The 12,065-nt window shown below is 45.5% G+C and overlaps 1 pseudogene; it reads left to right on the forward strand.

Annotated features, from left to right (window-relative positions):
* Positions 1-1,435: 1,435 nt before the first annotated feature.
* LOC138173141 (L-lactate dehydrogenase A chain pseudogene) lies at positions 1,436-2,663 on the forward strand (annotated as a pseudogene).
* The last annotated feature ends 9,402 nt before the right edge of the window (positions 2,664-12,065 follow it).

Genomic DNA, 12,065 nt, shown 5'->3' on the forward strand with positions numbered 1-12,065 from the left:
AGGCAACACCCACACAATCGTCCACATGGAAGTTTTGCCAAGAGCTTGACCTGCCATATCTCACGTGACTCTTCTACCACCTGTGAGGTCCGTTCTGTTGCTTTCCCCATCGGACAGCTGAGGAAACTAAGGTTCAGGCAGATGTGACTTGACCAAGGTTGCACAACTCCCATGGGGCCGCCTAGGATTCAAACCTCTGTCTTGCCGACTCCAGATCTAACACTATGTGACCACATCCTACAGCTCCCATTTGTATGCATGAGTGGACAGTATATGGTTTTTTGGGAGGGTCACTAACACATAAGAAAATCTAGAAAGGCACCTGAACAGAGCCATGAAGATAAAGACTTCTGAGAGGCCTAGGTGAGGGGAAATGCCTTTGAGTCATGCAAAGGTATGGAGGTCAGAGATTAAATGCCCAATTCTGTGAGTAATAAGTAATCTAGTTTGACTGGAGATAAGTGAAAAAGACTGATGGAAAACACAGGAAGGAATACAATTAGGAGACACATTGTGAGGAGTCTTCATTTAACCTTCTTCATCAGTGACCTGGGTTTGGAGAAGGTCTTATTGCAGCATTATGGAGGCTGGTGCAGGGAGGAGAGAGACTGGAGACAGGTTATTGCAATTGTCCAGGCAACGAGGCTTTGACCTCAGGTGGAGACCTGAGACCTGAGTTCAAGTCCCAGCTCTGACACGTACTAGTTGAGTGACCTTGGGAAAGTCATTCCAGATCCCTAAGTATCTGCAAAGTGGGGGTGATAATACCACCTATGTCACAGGCTGTGTGAGAAAATTACTCTCTAAGCCAATAAGTAATACAGTGCAAATGATTATCTCCAGTCCCATTCTCTCCTGGTGTCTTTTGTCTGGGTAGGGGCAAGTTCCTTCTTCCAGGCAAAAACTAAGCCAGGTTAAGATACTTGGTTTTCTTTTTGATCTTTTTTCATTGTTGTTTAAATGCTTGTGGGAACAGCTTGAGGCCACATGAGAGTAATTTCCTATGTTGTCAAGCACTCAACCAACACCACTGGTGGAGTGCTTTGTGCAATGAATGGCCCACCATCTGTTAAAGGGACAGCAAAGGATCAATCTATCACTCTGCATTTATTTATTAAGGACATAATCTGTTCCAGGCACTATGCTAAGCACTGGGGATACGAGGACCAAAGGAAAGCATCGCTGCCCTCTAGGAGCTTCCTGAGACCTCCTCGCCCAGGACCATCTGTCTGCCAGGTGTCCAGAACATCAGCCGGTCCCCTTACCCCGTTGGTGCGTTCCTCCATTTTGGGGAGGAGCTCAGACTGGCTAGCACTCATTCTCCTTCTGTCTCTGCTTCTGACCGTTGGACTTCGGCATCCTGTCCCTGTAAGAGTTAGCTCTTCTCCCTTTGGTGTATTGTCTTCCCTCATTAGAATGTAAGCCCCTTGGCGCGATTCTGGGAGTAGCTGTCTCAAGTATAACTCATAAATTTCGCAGCCTGACCAGCAACCTCAATATCCCCCAAAATGGCATCTATTATTAAGGATCAGCTGATTTTGAATGTCCTAAAGGAGGAAGAGGTTCCCCAGAACAAGATCACTGTTGTTAGGGTTGGTGCAGTTGGCATGGCATGTGCCATCAGTATCTTAACAAAGGATTTGTCTGATGAACTTGCCTTGGTTGATGTAATAGAAGACAAACTAAAGGGAGAGATGATGGATATCCAACATGGCAGCCTTTTCCTCAAAATGCCAAAGATTGTTTCTGGAAAAGACTACAGTGTAACTGCAAACTCAAAACTGGTCATTGTTACAGTTGCGGCATGTCAACAGGAGGGAGAAAGTGGTCTTCATTTGGTCCAGCGTAATGTGAATATCTTTAAATTCATCATTCCCAATATTGTTAAATACAGCCCTAATTGCAAGCTGCTTATTGTTTCCAATCCAGTGGATATTTTGACATAGGTGGCCTGGAAGCTAAGTGGCTTTCCTAAAAACCATGTTATTGGAAATGGTTGCAATCTGGATTCTGCCCATTTCTGTTACCTAATGGGGGAGAGACTTGGTGTCCATTCTTCAAGTTGTCACGGATGGGTCCTTGGGGAACATGGAGACTCCAGTGTTCCTGTGTGGAGTGGTGTGAATCTTGCTGGTGTGTGTCTGAACAATGTTAATCCTCAAATAGGAACTGATGCTGATTCACAGAATTGGAAAGAAGTTCATAAACATGTGGCTGAAAGTGCTTATGAGGTGATCAAGCTGAAGGGCTACACTTCCTGGGCCGTGGGCTTGTCTGTGGCAGATCTGGCAGAAAGCATTATGAAGAATCTTAGGAGAGTGCATCCAATTTCCACCATGATTAAGGGACTATATGGCATTGATGAGGATGTCTTCCTTAGTGTCCCATGTATCTTGGGGCAGAATGGCTTTTCAGATGTGGTGAAGGTAAACCTGAATCCAGAGGAGGAGAGCCGTTTAAGGAAGAGTGCAGAAACTCTTTGGGGAATCCAGAAGGAGCTGCAATTTTAAAACCTTTTAATGTGCTGCTATCAAGAGAACATGACAGTGGTCAAGGGGTTATGAATGGTGCACTTTTCAAATAGGTCAAATCCTTCCTCTGATTAGTGACAGAACACCAGAAATGTCAAACCTGTGAACACACTCTAGTCTCTTCCTAAAGTTAGAAATACATGGATTGGGGAAGGTGGAAGCCAGGGCTGCAGGGAGGTCCTGCTTCTATTCCACCATCTTGACTCTGCCCCTGGAGACTGGACCTAAGGTTTTACCCATTTCTCCTGGGGTAGATATTGCACTCGCCAATTTGAATCTTCAATTCGTCTTTTAGGTTAGTGTTAGAGAATTACGTGGGGACACTAAAGATTACATGACAGTGTATGTCACAGATAGGACTTGGGTCAGGTCTTCTTAAATCCAAGGGTAATCCTCTAACCACTATCCCATATTGCTTCTCTTGCATATAAAGGAATATCCCAAGCTGCTTTTCTAATCTAGTCAGCTGCCCAATGGAAGTCACCTTCTGCTATTAAATCACTTCTCCAAAGAGAATGTGGCTACCTTCAGGATCTGCTTGAAAGAACTGAGGGGTCATAACTGACTGAGCAGAAAGTCCAAACTTGGTGAGTTTCTCAAATGTAAAGACCCAAATTAATTATAAAATATCTATTTGGAACACCCACAAAATTGAGATTCTCTCTCAGAAGGGTATAATAGGTGCAATGGATTATTGTTTTTGTATTTTCAGTATTTGTTAATATAGGCTAAGTCTTTGAGTTATAACCATTTCTCTTGTATTGGAGGAAATAAGTAGCTGTCCTATACCTGATAACTAGCATATTGTATTAGTTCATTGAATATCTTTTATAGAAGTGAGACCAAAGATATGAGCTCTTTCTAAGCTTTATTGTAATGATTGTCCATGTAACTCAGGGAAAAGGGTTGCAATCAATCACAGGTTGAAGAAAAATCTGGTTCCTCTCCCATCTTTGGGGGTCAGAACTCTGCCAGGATTAATCCAGGAAGTGGATAATTCCAATGCCAGACCAACTTTTCTGGAAAGAAGACTCCTGGAGTACAGGTAACACTTTAATTCCACAAAAGAAGAGACGATTCTGACAGTAACTGTTATTTGGACTCTGGAAAGGCATGTGATCTGGAGGTAAACCATGTAGGCAGTATGGCATGGCAGCCAACAAAACTAACCCAATCTTAGACTCTGTGAGGAGACATGCATCCAGGAGTAAGGAGGTGGAAGTGCTCATGCACACTGACCCAGTCAGAGCCCATCTGATGGATTAGGTCTGGGTCTGGGGGTCGCATTTGAGAAAGAACTTTGATAAAATGGTGCAGATTCTGAAGAGGCAACAAGGTGGGGGCCTGGAAGGGTCCTCAAATGCCCATCATATGGGGATCAATTAAAGGAAGTGGAGACTATCAATTTGGAAAAGAAAAAGCTCCTAGTGGGGCAGGGGAGTGGAACAGATATTGTCTGATCATAGGAGGAGTTAGGTTTGTTCTGCAACACCCAGAGGTCAGAGCTAAGGGTGGTGAGTGGCAGTCATATGCAAGCAACTGAGGTGAACTATGAAGAAATTTGTCCTAATCATCAGTTACTGGGAAGGAAGATAGGAAATGGTGGCACCCCCTCTTTGGAGGTCTTCAGTCAAAGGCTGGGTGGTGACTTGTGGGAGTGTAGAGAGCAGATCCTTGTTCAAGTGTTGCTTGGGCTTCCTTCCAGCTCAGAGATTCTGTGATTTGGACCAATTTCTAATAACATTGGGCAGAGTTTGGGGGTCAGGGAGAGTCTACAGCATTTCTGTCCTGTCGTTCTTACAGCAATTCATCCTCTAGCTAGAGCAGGGGTTCTTAGCCTTTCGGGGATCCTTTCGGGGTCCCTTGGGTAGTGTGGTGAAGCCTGTCCCTTCACAGAATAACTAAATATGTACAATAAGATACAAAGGATCACAAAAAAGCCAATTCTATTGAAGGACAGTTATAAAAGTATTTTTAAAAAAGCAAGTTTATGGTCCCCGGGTTAAGGACCCCAATATATCTAAAAGGGAAGAAATATGCTGATGGGGGTGGGGCGTGACTGGTCTACCATGCTGTTACAGATCTAAACCATGCCTTTGGTATCTGCTGAGAAGTAATATCTGGACTAGTTAATGGTCATGGAATTCTCCACGCCAGAGCTAGGACATTGGTCCTGGGAATCTCAAAGCCAGTGAGCTGAAGATGACTGGCCAGTCAGTGACAGTCACAAGGCATGGAGAGCAGGGCTGGGCCTAAGGAGGCCCATTAGCTTGTTGGAGCTATCATATCACATGCCAATGAAGCATAAAAAATCTTCATGTATTACAGACCCATCAGACAGGGCTTATGTTTCTCAGACTCCACACACACTATTTCTGATGTGGGTCCAAGGACCTGGAAAAGGATTTGGCCAAGCAGGTAGAAAACCAGTGAATCATGTGTGCCAAGCTACTGGAATTTTTGGCTGACAGACCAGGGTACAGGTCCCTTGGCATCACCAGAAAGAGAAAGTAGTCAGGGTAATTAGGGACTCTGGTCCATATGTTCTTCTTCTCTGCCCTGAGAGTAGGAGACAGCAGGGCCTCTGTCATCCTTCCTTGCCCTCCACCCCACCCCACCTTTCTTGTTGGCACCTAGTGCCATGTGGTTTGAAGAGAGTCAGGGATTATCAAGGACATTGCCTGCTTAGGTGTGCCACACACTCCCCTCCTGCAAACGGGGTTGTTTAAAGAGATTTCAAGAATCCCAGGATACAGTATCTGGGTCACACCTCCAAATAATGACACTTCTCATTTAGGAGGCAGCCTGATGTAATGAACAGAATCCTGGGCTTAGAGTCAGGAATCAATCAGCCAGTCAACGAAGAAGCATTTGTTAAAAATCCCCTGTCCTAGGCCACGTGCCAGGTACTGGGGATGCAAAGACAAAAATGAAACATGCTCTGCCCTCAAAGAACTTACCTTCTATCTGAGGGGAAAACATGTACCTGGATAATTACATGCAAAATAGACACAAGGCAGCTTTTCTGAAGGATCGATCCCTAGAGGCTAGGGGATCATGAAAAGCCTCAGGTAAGAGGTGGCCCTGGAGCTGAGCCTCCTTGTAAGAGAAAGAGGAGGTGGAGGCAGAGGAAGGCATACCAGGCATGGGGGACAGAATGTGCACAGGCTCAAAGGAGGGAGATTGAAGGTCATATGACAGGAGCAGCAAGAAAATCCATCTGACTGGACCAGAGAATGATGGAAAGTGAGAGAAGTGATGATCCACAAAAGGGAAATTTGACCCAGGTTGGGGAAAATGTGGTTGCCTGCCATTCATCGTTCATTCTCCAAGAGGACTAACCCGTCCCATGAGAGATGATTTGCAAGAGAATAAAAACATTGGCCTCGGTCAATGCCCAGAGAAGAGCTAGGCTGGAATGTGAGTCTCTAACAAAGTGCTTCATCCCTCAGTGTCCAAAGGCCTTCCAGGAGCTCGGATCAAAGAATCATGTTCCTCCATTAATGAACCCTGTGTCCAGTTCTCCTGGGCGCATTGATTTGTCTGAAGATGTAAGGCCTCCAGACTGAAGATTTTTCACATATTAAAATAAAATTTCCGGAATATCCCATCTGCAGTCTAATACCTGAGACAGGCTTTAATGAAGAGAAAACACAACTTGTGACCTAAGGTGAACTATTAGCTCGTGGCAGGAAGCATTTAAAAGAAAAAAAAAAGCCCAGCAGGTCATTCACAGTAAAAATATTTTTCTTCTAACCAATCTCCTTCCTCCTTAAGTGGCCGGAAGTTGACAGCGATTGGCATCAGTCCCTTGCCGAGGAAGGGCCCCAACGTCCCTGCAGTGAGTCAGTCCACCGGTTGCTTCCCCCACCCCACTGCTTTGTCCTGGCCAGCATCCTGTAACACTGTATGAGAAGTCCGGCTACTTTTGACCCTTGCCAAACCCAAGGGGAGAAGCTGCCGGGAAGCAGTAATTCTGAAACGCTCATCTGCGAGCAGTTACCACAAAGAGCCATTAGAGGTTGAGCGAAGCAGGCAGAGAGAGGTGAAGGAGAGGGGGAGGCAGGGCTCCAGCTGGGCACGGGCCTCATGAGCCCCCTCCTCCCCCACTCCTTGGTGGGTGCTCCTGGCAGCACGGGCCCGGGATCTTTGGGCCTGCCCCCTCCTCAGACGCTCTAAGGCAGGGACATCTCTTCTTGCTTTGATCCAGTCAAAAGGAATAAGCAGATGCATCTGGCATGGCCTTGGACTACAAAGGAGGCCATCAGGCAAGCTCAGCACATGGACAGAGGCATGGCGGGAAACCCTTAGGGACTCCCCAAGAAGGGGTGGAATGAACAGCTGCCATGCGGGGTCCTCCAGCCCAGCCTCAAGCAGGGGCCATCATGGCTTTGAAAGCTGACTTCACCGGGCTTTCGCTGTTGTCTTCTCTTTCTTTGGCTCTCCTGTTCAGTGCCATGTTTGCTTGGGTTCCATGACCAAATACATTGATCCAAGTCTTCCACCGGTCCCATGAGGTGAAATAGACAAGGTGAATTCCTAGGTTCCCATCAAAGAACTGGGCTCCACTCCATCCTCACTTACTTATTAAGGGCCGTTTGTGTTTTCAGTGTTGCACTAGATGCTTAGGATACAGAAACAAGAATGGAATCCATAACCCTTAAGGGATTTTCATTGTCTGTGTTGTTTAGTCGCTTGAGTTGTGTCCGACTCCTCATGACTCCACTTGGGATTTTCTTGGCAGGGATACTGGAGTGGTTTGTCATTTCCTTCTCCAGCCTATTTTATAGACAAGGAAACTGAGGCAAACAGGATGAAGTGACTTGCCCAGGGTCACACAGCTGTCTGAGGCCACATTTGAACTCAGGACAAGGAGTCTTCCTGACTCCAGGTTCAGTGCCCTATCCATTGTACCTGATTGCCCCATATATCAATGAGTAAAGCATTAAAATTGTTTGAAGTTTAAAAGGTAAATATATTTGATTAAAGAATGACAGATACAGAAGGGACCTTTACAATCATCCAGAGAAAATGGAGGCCCACCCAGAGAGGCTCCTTGACCAAGATTGTTTGGTTGTCATGGGACAGAGACAATTTGAACTTGCCCTCCAAATACAGGGTCCTTTCGGCTTCCTCATGAAGCCACATGAGCTGGCCCATCATCTTTCCCAGTCATACACATCCTTACTGATGTTTTTGTCACTTCTATTTATATCCTGTAGTCTGCAGGCACCAGTCACACCATTCTTCCCTGCCCTTTGGGCACCCAGCACTGCCTGCAGCTCAGAGATCATTGGGTGCTATGATTTGTAGCCACATGGCAGCATCATGATGATAGTACATTGAAAAAGTGGCCTCTTTATCGTGAGCAGATGTTAGTGATGAGCTAAAGCCCCTGGATGTCTCTGGCTGGATAGGGCAGGGCCCTTATGGAGCCAAACTCCAAGGGCTAAGGCAGCCTAGCTTTCTTCTAGTTGAGCAGGACTGTATATGTTTGAGTATTAGCTTTGAAAGAAGTGTGTGTGTGTGTGTGTGTGTGTGAATGTTAGTGAGGGGCTCCTCCTATCTTGGGACCAGGAGTTGGGGCCTTAAAAGGCATCTGGGGCTTCAGTTCTGGGCCAGACCCTAGACAGCACCAGCGACTAGAGCCACTTGGTTCCTTCCCAAAACCTATCCTATGATCAGATGTGAAAAGTTCCAGATGCCTTTGTCCCTAGAGCTCAGGAGGTCTGAGGGATAAAGGCTCTATGGCTGCTTGATCTAGCCCATGGGTCCCACGGGGCAGGAGAGAAGACCACTGTCTTTGAAAGGAGTTTGAAACAAGCAGTTGCTGGGCCCTTGCTTGGTGTCGCTCTTGCAGGGATGAGATTGAAACACATACTCTCCAGGAAGGGTCGGGGCCCTGTGTAGGATGGAGAACTGGATGAGCTTTACATTTCTGACAGTAATTGGGTTTTTTTCATATTCTAGTCACAGTTCATACATTTAAGTTATAATAAAAATCTGGGGAAAATATTTGCCACTGTTTAGTGACGGTGAATGGATTCGGGAAGTATTTACTGTCCCAGCTGAGGGTAAACATCTTTGCCTCAAGCCCCCAAGGACATGTTTATATCCTGCTGCAGAGGACTTTTAAAATATGCAAGTATGTTATGTTTTTCCTGGAAGCCACAGATTTTTGTATTCTAGAAATTTGTTATTGAATTTTTAAGGTTACATTCTCTCAGTTTTGTCTGTCCAACTCTTCTCTTCCTAAGACAGAATCATAGAAAAGAAGGAACCTTAGTGACTCTCCAGTCCAAATTCTACCTGAGGATGGGGACTGCTTTCATCTTTGTCTTTGTACCCCCGGTGCCTAACACAGTGCTGAGCACATGGGGCCCTTCAGACACACTCATTCAATTGCTTCTATTGGATTTCTGTTGTATGGGAGAACAAGAATCCTGTGATGAACAAAGGCCTGCAGCCTCTCTCCCTTCCCTGTTGGCTCATCTATCCAAGCTTTAGTGATGGAGAGGGCCAATCACACAGACAAGGCCCCAAAGTTATGGAAACCCAGCTTGATTCATGGCAGAGCATTTTCTGTAACTAGATGAATAAAATAACCACTGGCATGAGAGCCATGACTAGAGACAGGCAAGAGAGGGTGGAGTCTGGGGGGAAGGGTTGGGGGCCTCATTTCGATCTTATAAAGGTCATAAACTCCACTCTGCAGGGCTGCAATGCCCCTGTTGGATGGGGCTGTTTGAGGGGGGCAGAGGCTGAAATTTCCACACGCTGTGTATCCAGCTGTGGCCCGATGCCACCCACCAGGGCTGGGACTTAGGCTCATTAGCCATAACCTTCCCTGGGATGGCTTCTCCATAATGGGATTTTTATCTGTACTTGGGTATGCTCACAGTATCACTGAAAAGTGACATTTCCCATCTTCAGAAAGATGCAAACCCTTATGGTAGATTCATACTCTGGGAAAATGGGAAAAAGTACATGGAACATTTTGCTAAACCCCAAATGACTAAAAACCAAAAAGTCTCAGGAATTAAACTTTGGGCTTGTTTTTCTTTTAACTCAGTTTTAAGTTATGAATGCTCTTCCTTCCTCCTCCTACCCCCCCCCCACATTGAGAAAACATTATGTATGATGTATATGTGTGCGTCTACCCACAGACACATCTGCCCCATTCTGGTCTCTGGGCCTTTATTTCTCTATCTCGAGGTATGTTACATGTTTCATCGTGATTCTTCTGCACCTGTGGTGGGTTCCATTGTTTCAATGAGAGTTCTGAAGCCTTTCAAAGCTGTTAAGTTTTAAAATTATTATTATATAATTTGAAGCACTGAACTTTTGGAGCGAGTGTCAGACTTGGAGGTGGGCAGACCCGGGTTCAGATCAATTCAACTCAGCAATATTTATGCGTTCAATTCTTTGTGCTAGGTACTGCAGAGACAAAGCCAAGGATCAAACCCTCTTTGGAGAGCCTCATACTCTTGCCTCAGACACTTACTAGCTCTGTGAAGTGGGGCAATCATCCATCTTCCCTGAGCCTCAGTTTCCCTATCTGCAAAACGGAGATAATAATCACACCTACCTATCAGGGTTGTTGTGAAGCTCAAATGAGGCATGAATTGTAAAGCACTCAGCTCAGTGCCTGGCACATAGTAGGGCTATAGAAATGGGAGCAATGACTGCTATTATTATTATTATTATTATTATTATCACTACAATGTCAATTTCTTCATTCTACACATTTTCCCTCAATGGAGTTCAAATAGAAACAATCCCAGGATAAGTCATTAAGCAGCTATTGTTCTTTCCCATTTTATTTCCAATGGACAATGGCACACACAGGATAGTAAAATGTAAAATGACAGCTTTGGCGATTGGTAAAAGTGTTGGGACATCGACTGATCTTTTGTCCACTTATTGGAAGTAACTGAGACTCCAACAGCAGACGTGATGGACAGGGGTTGGGTCTCACCCTGCAGTTGCCCAATTATGACCTTCTCAGAAGGTAAGTGTATTTTTAAGACTCGTTATTCTATAGAGATTGCTAATTGGGTGTTGGGGATGGTCCATCTCAAACGGTCTCCTTTTTTAAGAGCTGATGTTCCCTCTGGGTGATCACAGGCAGTGTTTGGGTCTGCAGTGGTGACAGGTCCACACAACATTTGGAGGTCATTTGCCCTCTAATGTGCCACAAAAAGCAGGAGCTTCTGATGTATAATTCTGGCCACTGGGTTTTGCTTTGCTAGGGGTTTACTAGGGCTTAGATAGCTGCAGCCTTCAGGGAGATGTTGCACAGTTTCAACCATTTGCATAGTATATACCATTTACTGGGTCTGGTCTCCTTAAGGAAATCCCTTCTAAACACTTGGTGTTGTGACCTGGTCCTGGATTAGCATCATAAACTCCTCCATTTCCATTTGTTTGACCCTTCTTTGCCAACACGTTATTGGCTGACTTCATGCATCTGTGACCCAGAGCAGATGGTCAATGTTACTATTGACATGCCTCTGATCTTAGATGCCCTGGAGTTCAGGTTGAACAGGCCTATTGTCATTGTTTTATGTTCCTCTCCAAAGCTATGGAATAATGTGCCCAGAAAACCAGATTGGTTCTTACCTTGGAGGTAGCAGGGGATACATGATGGGTTTCCATGTAAGCAATATAGTACATTAAAAGGGGAGCTGGCTTGAAGTCAGAGATCCTGGCTGTGCTTACTGGCTATTTCACCTTGGCCAGGTCACTTCAATTTTTTGAACCTCAGTTTCCCCATGTGTAAAGTGAGGAGGTCAGACTATGACCTCTAAAGTCCCATCCAGATCAGAAACTTTGGTCCCGTGACCCTCTGTTGAGGTTGAGGTGCCAGTGGGACAGCCAGGCAGAGATACTCCATGGGTAATTGGAGATGCACGTGTGGAGACTGGGAGATGAGGGAAGGGGAGGATCTACATTGAAGTGAAAGCTGAAGACTTTGAAAGGGAATGAGATGGCCAAGGGAGAAGTGAAGGGAGAATAGATGAGGACTCAGGCCAGAGCTTTGTGGACTCTTCACATTAAGGAAGCAAGGAGACAGCCAAGAAGAAAGAGGAAGCAGCTAAAGGTGGAAAGAGAAACGAGGGAGTGTTAGATCTCCGAGCTAAAGTGAGAAAGGGAGAGGAGAAGTAGAAGGGCACAGTCAACGGTCTTACATATTATGAGGGGGTCAAAGAGGACGAGATCTGAAGGGGAAAGACCCTGGGGTTTGAATATCATTAGTTGGTCAGGTATTCTGATGGAAATGTGATCTCCTCAATGTGGGAGGACTCTCCAAGAATTCTGATGCCAGTCTAATCATGATGGCCCATCCTAAGGGACTCTGGTCCATGTCTTCCCCCAAATTTATCTTAGGAATTCAACTCTACATTTTGGAGGCTTGCTCCGATTTTCCATATATATCAAGAGTATGGCAGGGAAGCACTCTGACAGTATCATCCTTGATCCTTGCCATGTGACCAATCTGTCTTCTCTGCTTCTGATACAACGCCTCGATGA

The sequence above is a fragment of the Petaurus breviceps genome, unplaced genomic scaffold (genome assembly GCF_028583685.1).
Source record: "Petaurus breviceps papuanus isolate PSGF00001 unplaced genomic scaffold, PetGlider_PUasm1.0 567, whole genome shotgun sequence".
Lineage (NCBI taxonomy): Eukaryota > Metazoa > Chordata > Mammalia > Diprotodontia > Petauridae > Petaurus > Petaurus breviceps.